Source organism: Pinus tabuliformis, chromosome 6 (assembly GCF_031772625.1).
Source record: "Pinus tabuliformis cultivar Carrire ecotype Pingquan chromosome 6, CPIR1, whole genome shotgun sequence".
NCBI classification, from domain to species: Eukaryota; Viridiplantae; Streptophyta; class Pinopsida; order Pinales; family Pinaceae; genus Pinus; species Pinus tabuliformis.
In genome coordinates this window covers 776,326,933-776,339,378 of record NC_142292.1, presented here as the reverse complement: position 1 = coordinate 776,339,378, position 12,446 = coordinate 776,326,933, and the positions used below count along the sequence as shown (strand labels likewise).

Here is a 12,446-nt window from a genome sequence, read left to right as displayed (position 1 = left end):
AAGTCAAAAGAGTCATTGTCATGTATGAATAACCCTTCTTGGGCATGTTACATATTGTAAGAAAAATTATTTGAATCTAAAACAAAGTCAAATACCCTACAAAGACCTTGTCAAATGCAAAGGATCAAGTCGGCCTACTAAGGAGTAGTTATCCTCTCTAGAAGGTGAAGTCGGCCTATTTGAGGGCTCAAGAAGGACTATATAAAGAGGAACTCGGCCTCACTCAAGAAACACTCACACATGCAACAAGAAGTTCGAAGAAGGGCAAGAAAGAAGACCCAAAAGGAGCGAAGGGAAGGAGATCCAAGAGAAGAAGCAAATCAAAGTAATCTGTTATGTTTTTGGGTAATATTCTTCCACACGTGTGTGAGAATTCTATCACTGCAACATCTGATTTACTTTGCCTACTTATTTCAATAAGTTATTTATGAAATTCCTTCAATAAACATTAAAATAAATTCTGCTGCAGATATCACACCATAATATGGAAACAAACACATGCACAAGAATCAACACATCGACACAGATATTTTGGACAAGAGTCCCCGGAAAAACCCAATGTGGGAAAACCGGTGCAGCAAGGGAGGATTTTATAATTCAACAATTCTTCAATGCAACCGGGTGCCAAACTGGCTTACCCAACAGAGAGAAAAATTCTCCAACACTTCTCCTAGTCCTAGTGTCAACTTGGCTGATCTCTTCATAGCTCCCAGACACTCTGCGTTAGCCCCTGCTGGTCTGCGTTGGCCCTGGGCCTCTCTGCGTGACCCACACAGGCCCTCTAGTAACAACGCAGTCTCCTACTGCCTCAACGTTTGCCTCTCCTGCCTCTGCGTTGGTCTTCTTTTGCTGATCCTGACTCTCTGCTTTGTACTTGCTGCCTCCTACTGCTCTCCATAACACTAGTTCGAATTTCTCAGCTAGCCCCACTCCAGAAATTGAACTGATTGGTCTCCTTTAGTGTGTTCTCCAATTGACCCTCAAGCTTCTTCTTATACTTTTCTCGTTGGTCCATCAACGACCGAGATTATGTCCCTAATCAACGGCTAAGATTAGATCTGGCTTGATCCATGTCTTTTGGACCATTCTAACTCAGTTTTATGTTAATTCACATTAATATTTTATTTTCGCTAAGTTTAGACTTAGGGACTCCATTAAAATATTAATTATTTTAATCTCTTCCAAATTGATTAGACTCTGCCCAAACCATTTCTGGGTCTTGGAGATCTCATGTGCTTTAGCCTCTCCACCAATTTTTGTGGCTAAAGAACATCCTATGCCACCCCAAATCAACAACGTGCGAGGTAAATTAAGGCATACATTTGTTGTAGGAAGACCAAATTGCAGACATCAAAGAAGTTGAAACTTAGCATGTAAAGAGTCATTCTTGCAAGCTGAAAATACAAGAAGACAAACCCAAGGCAATTGAAGAAGAAAAGAGGATTGTTTCTCGATAATCTCATTCACACGTGTGGCCTAGGGTTTTTGCAGGAAGGCAAAGTTGCAGTCACAAAGTTGCAAGTCCAAAAAAGAGGTCGAAGAAGAAGTTGCTGCCACTAGAAAGCAAGTTTGACTAAGGTTGACGCTGTTGAAGGAGAATCTCCTAAGGGAGAGGCATTGACTTGGTCTTGGATGGGTTTTGGGTCAAGTTTCTAGGACTTGGAGTTCATCGATTGAAGATTCTATAAGAAGAAGAATTCGTTGTGTTTTTCTCTCGAGCTTGGAGAGGTTTTGGCCCTAGCTAATAGCCTACATCTTGTGTCCTTTTGTTTCGTTGTTCTTTATGGTTTGGTAGTTGTTTGATAAAGAAGTACACATAATAATAATCATGTCAAGAAGAACCTAGTTAAAAAAATGTCTTTACAAGTAGTTATGATTGCTAGAGAAATCATCTCATCTCTCTACCCTAGATTTCTCAACAGTCTTTAGAAACATGATGAGAAGAACAAAGAGATGGCTAACATGGAAGATCACGAGATGTGAATTGCTGTATCTTCTTCCTTATATAATCCGATCTGCTCTGAGCTCTAAAGACATCGAGGACCTCCTATATATATTTTTTGTGCATGAAACAAACAAACATGTCTTTTAGTTAAGCCTACATGAGTTTTGTTTAGGCATAGGTCGACTTGCTGGCAAAAACTTGCCTTAAACTTGTAAAATCTTGTTCTGCCTCATCGTTAGGAGATTTTGCTCAAGTAATAGCTCATTAGAAAGGCAAAATTATGCTTTACAAGATGGTGTAGGTGTCATCAAGGAATTTTACCTCTAAGATAGTAAAAAATAATTTTTAATGTGACTGATTAATTATTAGTGCAGAAATGAGGGCAAGGCAAAATGCCTTGAGTGTTGGGCTTCTTCATAGATTGATTTCTTCATTGATTGTCTTCTTAATCATGTACTTGCCTTCTTCTTCATAGAGTCACCATCATGATGTCCTTGATTGCCTTCTTCATCACTTTGTCTTCTTCAACATATGGTCACCATCATTATGTAGTCTTCATTATTAGGATCACCGGAGGTAAGGACATCAAGCTTCACATCATTGGAGGTAGGACATGTCATCATGTGTATTTCTTCTAGGCCTTCATCAAGTACAGTGATATGGTAGTCTTTCATTATGATCAAGATACATGATTAACACTTCATTTGTGTCTTGACAACTTAAACAAGAGTTGTAGTCATCCTCTGGCATCTTCAAGAATATTTGCCATCCCAGTCACTGCCATATTAATGATTGACATCAATGATAACCTAGATTAATAGGATTCAGATGGGTGCAATAAATAGGTCGGATGTAATCACAGTCAAAGGGAATGCGAATGCCTCTGTATTTCGGATGGATAAGACAACAAGATAGTTTCAAATCTCCATAGAAAGGTCTCTCTGTATTTCAGACAGTATAGGTGACTAAATGTTGAAGGGAATCAGATCCCTCTAGAAGCACGAATCACAGTGGCAACAAGTCTAAGGTGGCAGCGAGACAGAAGCTAAGATCATAGTGGTAGTGAAGAGGTTCGAATGAATTAGTCAAAGGAAGATAAAAGGACAACTAGATGCTACCTTACAGTGATATGTACCTCTGTCTCAGTGTCATATCAAAGTGTAGTAAGGTGTCATATCTTTGTGATAAGAGGCTCGCAAAGGAAGCAGTGTCAAGGCGGTGATGAAGATCTCGGTATCAAAGCAATAATGAAGATCTCAGTGGAAGAGGAGTCAAGAAGAGGTTTGACAAGAGAATGTGTGTCTTGGTCTTGGAGTGGCTACTAGGTCAAGGGTCTTGGTCTTGGTATTTGTCAATTGGAATCTCTATAAGAAGAATTTGTGCGGGTTTTCCTCTGAAAGAGTGAGAGGTTTTGGCCTTGGCTCATAGCTTACATACTGTGTCTCTTGTGTACTTATGTTCATGCATTGGTTAGTGTTTGATGAAAAGAACACTAATAATCTAACATGAAGAAGATCCTAATCTAAACAAGTAAAAAGCATTCACAAGCAGTCACTAATAAAAGATAAATAACCTAATGCTAATGCCCAAGATTTCTCAACATGGTATCAGAGCTAAGGAGCTAAAGTCAAAGGAAGGGCATCTAATCAAAGAGACACTCAAGGATTGAGTTTGAAGAAAGGCATCTAAGAAAGTCAAAGGTTATCAAAGAAAAAGATCAAGATCTACTTTGAAGAAAGTCGAAACCCTAGAAGCAATTTTGATCTGCACTCATTCACTACCAAAGAAGGTGAAGTATTTTGAAGACAAAGAAGGCTAGAAGGCATTGCCATCATCTTCAAAAGCTACAAAGCAAGTTCCCTCTCATTGAAGCTAGGATCCTCTTCTTATCCTTGAAGAAGATCATCCAAGGAAGCAACAAAAATCACCATCAACAAAGAAAGCTAGATCTAAAGGCATTGACATCATAAAAGGAGCAATCTCCTTTATTGAAGAAAGGCCTTTTCATTTGGAAGAAGATCATCCAAAAGGGAGCACTAATACATCTTCTTCAACCATCATCAAAGTGATCAAGTTGAAGATTTCATCTTCACTTATCAAGTAAGTATCTTTCATTCTTTAATCAAATTTGGTAAAATGACTTCGTATTTGCAAGGAGATTTATAAGCTTGTTGGGTCATCAAAATTCCTTGCATGGAAAAACGAGGATAGGCATAGTCCTCGAAGAAAGTGAAGTCATTGAACACATTAATGTAAAAGGCCTCCTCTGAATACATGGAAAGGGATTCTTATGAAAGGTCCCCCAATATAGCAGTGTTTGAGACATCAAAGAGATATATATGATAGGTTGGTAGAGCTATTCTCGGAAGATGCGATAAAGAAGGTCACATTACTTAGATCTGATCTACACAAATTGAAGGTATCAAAGGATAAATGGATATCTTCATAAGATCTCAACGGCAAGATCTGAGAGAGATGATAAGAAGATAATCATCATTGTTTTAAATGCATTAACTGATGAACAAGGTAACAAATGTCCATGGGAGTAAGAAAGTTACCTCATTCGACAACTTGTGGTTTCTATGCAAGATAGAAAAGGACAAGTTGTGGGCAAAAGTGTTGAAGGTTAAAGGACTAAACATTTGCTGGAAGGTAAGGGAAGTTTGGAAAATTTGTTCCTCAAAAAATAAAGAAGAGCATAGCTGAGATTCAATGTTATGGATGTAAAAATTATGGACATTATAGGAAAGATTGTCTTAAAGGGATAATATCAAAGGAAGAGAAGAAGCCCATATCATCAAAGAAGTGGAGGAAGCTGAAGAGAAGAAGTCCATGAAAAGAGGAAGTAAGAGATCTCTACTACGCTGAGATAGTCTCCCTCACAAAAAGTCTTGACATAGCTTCTAAATCTTATGTTATAGGAGATGGCTATAATAAATAATAAGATGAATCGTGGCATCATGGAAGCATTAGAAATAAGAGCTCGTGACATCACCATAGGAAACATGCAGGATGTCTGGAACAAAATTTTTAGCAGCCAAATATGAAGGATGTAGCTCTTAGGAACCTCATTGCAAACTTAAGGAAAGGAACAAGTCATCTAGGACAAGGCTCATCATACATCAACTCAAAAAGGAAACATATGCCAGATAGGGATATACATGATCCTCAAGATTCTTTGATGGAATCCTCATCGGAGGGTACACCGATCTAGAAAGGAAGCAATTGTCTCATTAGGGACTCCAACTTGTCGAGTTCATGGGATGATGGTATGATGACATAAGAGATGTAGCAGATAAAGGGGTTGAAGATCTTTTCAATCAATGAAGCTGCTGAAAGAAGCATAGATGACCTAAAGGTAAATGAGGTATGTATGTTTGCATTTAATATTATAATGTCATGTCGTATGGTTGCAGGTAACATGGATCACTACTTCTATCTTGAGAAGCATGATCAAAGGAAAAGGGTCTCCTCCTCTGAAAGGATGCAGGAAGTCATAGGTCACACTAGATGAAATCAACATAATATGTCCTCATATGAAGTATGAGGTGATTGACTGTTGAAGTTTCTAAGTTTACTTAGCTTAGAAACCCTTCATGCACTTTTTCTGATTTATTCCTACCTAATTGTTATTTTTATTTAACAAGTTATTTACAAAGTAAATACTGAAAATAAACACCAGTGCATGCTCAACATATTACAGATCAACAACTAAAGGAAACAAGAACAAACACAACACATGACACCATTATTTTTGGACCAATGTCCCTGGAAAAACCCAGTGTGGGAAAACGGTGCAACTATCTGAGGGTTTTCTTATTAAGCAATATCAGAGTACAATCTGGGTGCTGAAACCGGCATACCCAACAGAGAATTTCCTTAGCATCTATACCTCACATTTTGAGGGAAATCTCCTCGCTGAAACACCAAAAAACCCTTTCGGCAGCTCCTCAGCACAAAACTGCTCTGCAACCCCAATGTCTACCCAAACTGGATTGCGTCAACTCCTCTTTGTCTCATGCTGACCCTGCGTTAGCCTTTCTAGGCTTGTGTCAGCCCCAGGAGGCCTTGCGCCAACTTTGAGAACCTCTGCATCAGTTGCGCTGGCTCCTCTGGTGCTTTGCGCAACACTTGGCTGCCTTTGCGTGGCCCTGTGTGAGCCCTTGCTGGCTCTGCATCACCATCCTTAGCTACTGTGCTGCTCTCCCGGCACAATCTCTGCCTTCTCTGTTTCTTTGTACTTAATGCCCCTCAACTGCTCTCCTGATCACTAATTCTACCTCTCTTAGCAAACCCTGCTCTAGATAATATAATGATTGATCACTCTGGTGTGTTCTCCAAGTGACCCTCAAGCCTCCTCTTATACTTTTCCCATTGACATCTCAACGGTCGAGATTAAGTCCCTAATCAACGGCTAAGATTAGATCTGGCTTGATCCATGCCTTTTGGACCAGTCTAACATAGATTCATATTAATACACATTAATATTTTAATTTTCCTATGTTTAGGCTTAGGGACTCCATTAAAAATATTAATTATTTTAATATCTCTTGATTTGTTTAGAATCTGCCCAAATCCTTTCTGGGTATTGGAGATCTCATGTGGCCCAACCTTTCCACCAAATTTCGTGGCTAGAGCACATCTGATGCTACCCCAAATCAACACTTCCTCTTAGTGAGGACTATGCTCTAGCAATACTCCTCACTGAGTATTACTCTGATCATCCGGCATCGGTACCTATGCTGATGCTAGGCCTTCCTGCCGAAAATCCTTTGCACTGCTGACTCCTGTACTGCTGTCCATGGTTCTGCCACTACCATTGCTGCATTTGTACGACAACTCCCTCTGCATGCATGCTGCTGTTGGTCCTTTCTCCCAATACTGCATCCACATTGCACCTCCTCTCATCAAGCTGCGTTGTGTTGCCCACTGCTGCACTGCAACTCAGTTACTGAGAAGTAAGTAATTGATCTCTCAACTGACCTGCTTGTTGGGCTAGAAACACCCACTGATGCTGAAGCTCCCTCTGCCGCTGACAAGTGCTCCCTCTCTGACCTCTGCACTACTGCAACAACTCTCCTTCATCTCGCACCATTGCACACCTCTCTGTGCCTTTGTGCACTGGTGCAACACTCCTATTCCTCTCGCACTGCTGCAGCTTGCTAGTTTTGCGCTGTCTCGGGACTCCTGCACTGTAGCTCTCTCTGTTGCTCCATCCGCATCCGTCTCTACCCACTCAGCCAGTCCTGCGACTCCTCGTCGGGGCTCCTGTAGCAAGGTCTATTCCAAGAGGCTGGGTACCTCAAGGATCCTGCCCCTCATCACCTGTAGTCCGCCTGACTACAACTCATTGTCTCCCCACTTCCACTCAAGTGGCGTGTGTGCACTCATGGCACAATCATCGTTTGTCAAAACTTCCTTCTCTGCCCATGCTAGCATTACCTTAGTCTCGGAAGACTCTCCCTTACTCTTCTTCCTTGGGCATTGGGTCGCATAATGACCCATCTCCTCACAGTGGAAGTGCTTGATCTTGGAGAGATCTTTATTCTTCCGCTTCTCTTGCTTTCCCTCAGATGCTAGGGCCACATCCTCCTCCTCCTGCTTGACCTTGATCCCTTTGCTGCTGCTACCTGCCTTTGACTGCCATTTGATCTCTTCCTGGCAAAGAGCTTCCCACATCTCGTCCCAAGGTAGGAGAGTCCCTTTGCCCAGGATGCTCTAGACAAACACTTCCCACTCTTCTGAGACAACGTTCAGGGCTGTCCTTACCATAAGCTCCTGATCCGGTTTCACTCCTATAACAGTCAACTGATCTCAGATATCATTCAGTCCTCCGAGGAAGGAATCAATCATTTGACCCTTCTTCATCTGATACAACCTCATTTGGTTCTCAAGCAACATTCTTCTCTGCACAGACGTATGTTGGTACAGGTTCTTGAGAGCCTCCCACATCTCAATTGTCGTTTCCTTCTCGGCTATACGTGGTACCACATAATCCTTGACCCCGTCAAAGATAATGCAATTGGCCCTCACCATTACCTCTTCGTACTTGTCATATTATCATTTGGGTTGACTGGGATAGCTATAACCTTCAAGGCGAAGTTCTTGACACGATTCCTGTCAAGCACTGATAAGATTCAGGCCTTCTAGACTGCGAAGTTCGATGCTCCATCCAGTCTATCCTGGCCTCTTACCTCATGTAGTGCCATGATGCTCCTCTACTTCCCTCCTCGAAGTTCTCTTTTCAACTCCTCTGAGTTTCTGCTTCCTGTTTGGAAGCTCTCTTCTGGACTCCCTTTGAGTCCTAATTCCCTCCTAGAAATCCTCCTGTTGCTTATCGAGATGCACCCTACTCTGATCATCTTGTGCAATTGCACTGTTGATCCAGTTTCATCGGCTAGAAACCCTTGGTAACAACTCCTCTGGCCCTGCTCTGTCAGGTACCATTCTCACTACAATACCTCACCAGCTCCACTCTACAATATTTCTGCAGACTTCTAGACTCTAGTAATTGCCTCTCTGTGAATTGCGTTAGGCCCTCTTTGCCTCACGCTGGTTCTGCGTCACCCAAGATGTGTCTGCGTTAGCCCTGGGATGCCTTGCATCAGCCCTCTGGCTCTCTGAGGCTTTGCGCAGCTCTTGGATTCTTCTACGTGGCTCTGGCTAGCTCTGCATCACACTTCTTAGCTTCTGCATTGTTGGAAACAACTTCTGTCACCTCAGGACATTTGGTTTCTTATGCTATTGCTCCGCTTGGTTGATGTCTTTAGTCCTCATGTGATCTGCAATCACCCTCTGATACCATGTTGAAGTTTCTAAGTTTACTTAGCTTAAAAACCTTTCATGCACTTTTTTTGATTTATTCCTACATACTTGTTATTTTTCTTTAACAAGTTATTTACAAAGTAAATACTGAAAATAAACACCAGTGCATGCTCAACATATTACAGATAAGCAACTAAAAGAAACAAGAACAAACACACCAGATGACACCATTATTTTGGGACCAATGTCCCTGGAAAAAACCAATGTGGGAAAACTGGTGCAGCTATTTGAGGGTTTTCTTATTAAGCAATATCAAAGTACAATCTGGGTGCCGAAACTGGCCTACCTAACAAAGAATTTCCTTAGCTGCTATACCTCACAGTTCGAGAGAAATCTCCTGGCTGAAACTCGAGAAAACCCTTCCAGCAGCTCCTCGGCACAAAAATGCTCTGCAACCCCAATGTCTGCCCAAACTGGACTGCGTCAGCCCCTCTTTGTCTCATGCTGGCCTTGCGTGAGCCCTAGGAGGCCCTGCGTCAGCTTTGGGAGCCTCTGCATCAGCTGCGCTGGCCCCTCTGGTGCTTTGCGTAGCACTTGGCTGCCTATGCGTGGCTCTGTGTGAGCCCTTGCTGGCTCTACATCACCCTCCTTGGTTGCTGTGCTGCTTTCCCAGCACAGTCTGTGCCTTCTCTGTTTCTCTGTACTCAATGCCCCTTAATTGCTCTCCTGATCACTAATTCTACCTCTCTTAGCAAACCCTGCTCTAGAGAATAGAATGACTGATCTCTCTGGTGTGTTCTCCAAGTGACCCTCAAGCCTCCTCTTATACTTTTTCTGTTGACATCTCAACGACCGAGATTAAGTCTCTAATCAACGACGAAGATTAGATCTGGCTTGATCCATGTTTTTTGAACCATTCTAACACAGATTCATATTAATACACATTAATATTTTATTTCCCCTAAGTTTAGACTTAGCGACTCCATTAAAAATATTAATTATTTTAATATCTCCTCATCTATTTAGAATATGCCAAAACCCTTTTTGGGTATTGGTGATCTCATGTGCCCCAACCTCTCCACCAAATTTCGTGCTAGAGCACATACGATGCTACCCCAAATCAACATTGACTACAATTAAGGAACTCTGATTGGAAGCTCCTCGAATGAAATGTGTGAACGGAAGGAAGAGATTGTGAGATATGAAACCATGGTAAAGGCAATCAACATCCAAAAGACCAAGAAAGATTTGACTAGGAAATCTCCGGGAAGGATATGAAGACTCTGATGGAAGTCTGAAAAAGATTGAGACCCTTGACAATGGATTAATGTTGCAAGAAGCATCCCCCCCTCCCGGTTCTAAGGCCCGAAGCGCGTCCCGTGCGGGTTTGTACAGGAAGCATCCCCGGAAGCGCACTTCCAAAATTTGGAAGCGTGCTTCCACCTGTTTTGGATGCTTCCTGGATGCTTTCTGGACGCTTCCGCCTATTTGGGATGTTTGTTTTGAGTATAAATGCATATATATATATATATACAGCAGATGCTTCCGCAGATGCTTCGATTCCTAGATTTTTGGAAAATGACGCTTCCGCGTCCCCGCTTCCAAGTCCCCGCTTTGTGGATACGTGTCAACAGGTATGCGGGATGCTAATACCTACAGGAAGATGTCATGATGAAAGACCATCACAAAGGTAATTTTGATCTAAGAGTTCATTTCTTATTTTTGAACAAATATCTAGATGGGCTTATGTAGGACTGCCAAAGGGAGGAACCATGGATGACTTCCAAAAGGACCATATAGAAGGATGTAAGATCCTTTCAAAAATATGGCATGAAGAAAGCAACATGACATGAAGCAAGGCCAGGTGAAAACTGATGGATCACTTTCTGATGAAAGGAATGATAACATGATTGACTCATGGATGAAAGTGATGGATGGTGTGTGCTTTATGAAAGAAGCCACAAAAGATGAAGACTCTAGGACAAAGAAATTCATGACATCAAAGGAAGGAGCTCTTCAAGCAGCTGGTCGAGGAGTTGCTGCAGGTCCCTAATTAAGGGGGAACTTGGAAGCAAGTTTCTTACTTGGAAAGTTGGAAGAGACTTGGAAATTCCTAAGCCAAGAGGGAGCTTAGGTACATTCCTTCTGTAGGAATGAGTACATTCCATTATTGGAATTGATATGTCCTCCCTAATTGAGAGGGAGAGATAGACACATCATTCTGGTCTTCACCTGGGAAGACATAATGGAGGATTGGGTAATCATCTGGCATCTGATACTCTTTGAGGATGAGATAGGGCATCCAAGATAAGAGTAGTCGTGGACCGATATTCTTTGAGGACTGGCTATCCAAGATAAGAATAGTCCAAAGAAGGTCATACTCTATGAACACCCGGGTGGAAAATGTACCTTGAGCAACAATGATTATGGTGTCTATGAATCATTGGTCTCGCCAGAGTTGTTCTCTGATCACGTGGATAGAGCTGTTAGTCAAGGCCTTGCTATGTGACAATGCTGGTTGATATGATGCTAGACAGATGGGTTACCAATCTGATTCTTCTTATGAGAAATTCTTCAGATTGAGAATGACCAAGTACCATTATGAATACCTCCCTAGTTAAGAGGGAGTGTTGAAAAGTGTAACTAGGTTCGATCTTCATAATGACATGTAATTGTGACTCTTGTAAATGATGTAATGAAGAAAAAAAATTATTACTGTAAGCCTTGCTTCATGGGTTTCATGAGCAAGTGATTTTATTTTAGATGGCTCCCATTGTGAGCCTTATGATTCGTCAAAGGGTCATTGTCATGTATAAAGATATGTCAAATGTAATCTAGTAAAATAGCCCTTCAACGACAAGCACACAATCCTCTTCCTATGCCGGCCTCAAGATGAATAAAGGAACTCATGTTGGCTCACATAATGGAGACACACTGGTTCACAATCTCATGTAGGCTTATATATTCGAACATACCTCTATATATAGAGGGGCGAGCTCTTCACATAAAGACATAGTTCAGATTTTTGGATCACTCTGAAGTTTCGGATGGATGTTACAGAGAGTAGTTCAGATCTCTAGAACAAACTTCACATATCTCTGAATTTTTCGGTGGAGAAGGCAGAAAGGAATTCAGATAGGATTCAGATGGGTGCTGTAAATGGGTAAGATGTAATCGCTGTCAAGGGAATACAGATCGTTGAATTGAGGCTTTTGTGATCCATATCAAATTTATGAGAGATTCTTTAGCGTAAATCACGTGAAATTTCATTTGTCGACGCGTTTTGAACCAACTAGTGTGGTTAGCCGTTAAGAAATATAGCTGTTGGATGTTCTGCTCTGACTATTTAATATGAAAAGCTAGATCTGATTCTTCAACATGTCCTGACGATGAACCACACTGGTTGGTTCGAAACGCGTCGACAAATGAAATTTCACGTGATTTACGTCGAAGGAATACAGATCCCTTTGTATTTCGGATGGATAAGACAAGAAGACAATTTCGGATCTCCACAGAAAGGTCTCTGTGTATTTCAGACAATATAGGTGACTAAATGTTGAAGGGAATTAGATCCCTCTAGAAGCACAGATCACAATGGCAACAATTCTAAGGTGGCAACGATATAGAAGCTCGGATCACAGTGGCAATGAAGAGGTTCGAATGAATCAGTCGAAGGAAGATAAATGGACAGCTAAATTCTACCTTATAGTGATATGTACCTCTGTTTCGGTGTCAT

The 12,446-nt window shown here is 41.5% G+C and overlaps 1 protein-coding gene across 2 annotated transcripts in view; it reads left to right on the top strand.

The window, feature by feature from the left end:
* EMB2729 (Alpha amylase family protein) overlaps nt 1-12,446 on the top strand; it is a 421,581-nt gene that overhangs the window by 305,590 nt on the left and 103,545 nt on the right. The gene's annotated exons all lie outside the window — the stretch shown is intronic.